This window comes from Peromyscus californicus, unplaced genomic scaffold, assembly GCF_007827085.1.
Source record: "Peromyscus californicus insignis strain IS unplaced genomic scaffold, ASM782708v3 Scaffold_12__1_contigs__length_115047231, whole genome shotgun sequence".
Taxonomy (NCBI): Eukaryota; Metazoa; Chordata; class Mammalia; order Rodentia; family Cricetidae; genus Peromyscus; species Peromyscus californicus.
The window spans coordinates 35,436,928-35,439,974 of record NW_026294413.1 but is presented as its reverse complement, the minus strand read 5'-3'; the positions used below and the strand labels follow the sequence as shown (position 1 = coordinate 35,439,974).

General features: G+C 37.7%; 1 pseudogene; it reads left to right on the top strand.

The window, feature by feature from the left end:
- Positions 1 to 1,834: 1,834 nt before the first annotated feature.
- Positions 1,835 to 2,774, top strand: LOC128107861 (aldose reductase-related protein 2-like; annotated as a pseudogene).
- The last annotated feature ends 273 nt before the right edge of the window (positions 2,775 to 3,047 follow it).

Here is a 3,047-nt window from a genome sequence, read left to right as displayed (position 1 = left end):
ACTCAAAAAGATAGACTTCAAAATACTGAACAATCCTTTTAAAAAATGCTTAACAGAGAATTCTCAACAGAAGAATTTCAAATGGCTGAAAGAAATTTAAGGAATTGCACAACATCCTTAGTCATCAGGGAAATGCAAATCAAAATGACTCTGAGAAACCATCTTACACCTGTCTGAACGGCTAAAATCAAAAACACTGAAAACAGGTTATGATGGAGAGGATGTGGAGCAAGGGGAACATTCCTCCATTGTTAGTGGGAATGCAAACTTGTACAGCCATTCTGGAAATCAGTATAGCAGTTTCTCAGAAAATTGGGAATAAGTCTTCCTCAAGACCCAGCTATACCACTCTTAGGCATATTCCCAAGGAATGTTCAATCTTACCACAAGGACACTTGCTTTCTTACTTTTTAATATTAGTTTTAGAGATTTCTTTAAATGACATTTTTTATAATCTCATTAATTTCCATTCAAATATTTTCTCTTTTACCAACATAATTTCTATCTCAAATAAAAAAACTGGCCTTCTGCTTGTAATATATGCTGTTAATCACAAAATACTGCTATAACCATTACTCTGTAATAAGAGGACAAAAATATAAACTACCTTTCACTGTTATTATTCCCATTACACTGATATTTTTCAAATTTTCTTTTGTCTTTATGAATAAGTTAATTCTATCTACTCTATTTCTTTTTTTGTTTTATTCAGATTTTATCTATACTTTGCCAACTTTCATTTTTAATTAAACATTTATCAGTCAAATAATTTATTAGTTGATTTAATCAATTATCCACTATTTCTTGAGTTCCTATTGAGCAAAAGCCACTGGTCTTATTCTCTGGGACACAGTAGCTGATGGGCACAAAGAAACTTATCCTTATCAAGTAATGTCAAGCTGCAAGAGTGTATAGCTTGTAAGTAAATGAGCGTGCTTTAATACACTAAATGGAATAGGATATTATTTAATAACAAGAAATGCAGGCTTTGCCATGTTTGGAAAGGTAATTGGGGAATATTTAATACATACACACATATATGTATACATTGAAAATTGTACAGAAACCTGAATGCTGTATAATCAGAAAGTTAGAAAATACATTTTGTAGCCTTTTTGCATTAAAAGAAAATAAAAGGAAGAAATTATAAAGTATGATGAGTATTAACCATGGCATTGCCTTGAAGTAGACTACAAGTAGGGAAACCAGATATGAGCCTGAATATGTAGTTACAGATCAGATGAAAAGGCCTTGTTGGTAGTAGTAAAAGTTTCACATTTTATGCTAGAGCTGTGTGAAATTACTGCTGTGCTATGAATAGTAAAAGACTAACACCTGATTTCCATCTTCTAATTTATCTCCTACTGCTGTTCAGAATAAACCATTTCAGAAAGTAAAATATAGAAGTTAGTTGATTAGGTTTTTGGAGACAGACCCAGTAGAACTTGCAAATGAAATAGGATATAGAAAACAAGAAAGAAACTAACGTTTGTTGCTGTAGATACAACTGTATCTAGCTGTTACAACTTATCCGGAGTGAAAAAATTCAAGAATGGTACAGGAGATAACATAGCTTAGCTCAGAATACATTGTCAATTCAGATATGTTTATTTGCGATTTATTCAATAATTTAAATTTAAATCTAGCCGAAGTATTTTATTTAGACTGATTTCCTGTGATTGACTTTTAATTCTACATTCATTAGAGATCAAGAAGCAAGCTACTAGAACTTGAACACCATTGAATTAAAAACTGGAATCCAACATAAAGCCTCCACTAACCTCATTACCAGCACACAGACATCTGCTCTCCCAGGAAGTTTTCGGCAGCAACCATGTCCACCTTGGTGGAGGTCAGTACCAAAGCCAAGATGCTCATTGTGGGCCTGGGCACCTGGAAGTCTCCCTGAGGCCAAGTCAAAGAAGCTGTGAAGGTGGCCATTGATGCTGGATATCACCACATTGACTGCTCATATGCATATTACAATGAGCATGAAGTAGGAGAAGCCATCCAAGAGAAGATCAATGAGAAGGCTGTGAAGCCAGAGGACCTCTTTACTGTCAGCAAGTTGTGGCCTACCTGCTCTGAGAAGAAACTAAAGGAAGCCTTTCAGAACACCTTTACGGATCTGAAATTGGACTATCTGAACCTCTATCTTATACTGGCCATGTGGACTTCAGCCTGGAAAGGAGTTATTCCCCAAAAGATGATCAAGGCAATATCCTCCCCAGTAAAATAACATGCTTGGATGCCTGGGAGGTCATGGAGGAACTGGTGGATGAAGAGTTAGTGAAAGCCCTCGGCATCTCCAACTTCAACCACTTGCAGGTTGAAAGGCTCCTGAAAAATCCTGGATGAAACATAAGCCAGTGACCAACCAGGTTGAGTGTCACCCATACTTCACTCAGGAAAAAGTGATCCAGTACTGTCACTCCAAGGGTGTCATAGCCTACAATCCCCTGGGCTCTCCACATAGGCCTTGGGACAAGCCAAAAGACCCTTCACTACTAGAGGACCCCAAGATTAAAGAGATTGCTGCAAAGCACAAGAAAACCTCAGCCCAGGTTCTGATTCAGTTTCACACCCAGAGGAATGTGGTGGTGATCCAGAAGTCCGTGACACCAGCATGGATACCTGAGAACTTTCAGGTCTTTGATTTCTAGGTGAGTGATCAGGAGATGGCCACTACCCTCAGCTTCAACAGAAACTGGAGGGCCTTCCTGCTGCCCGAGATAGTAAACATGGAAGAATATCCCTACAACAAAGAATACTGAAGCTAAAACATCTGATAAGCCTTCCTTCCTTGCTGATGCACACTTCACTTATTCCTGGACTCCCGTATGAGCCAAGCCTGCCTGAAATTGTGCTCTAGGCAATGCTCTTCTTAAATCCTCATGCTGAACCCAGGGGCAAACTGTCATGCAAGGAAATGTGACTCTGAGAAGAGAATGGGCATTTCTTTTACTAATTTAAACTGACTGAATGTTCGTCAAAACAACAACAACAAAAAAAAAACAGGAACTCTGGTAACATTAGAGGATATAAAG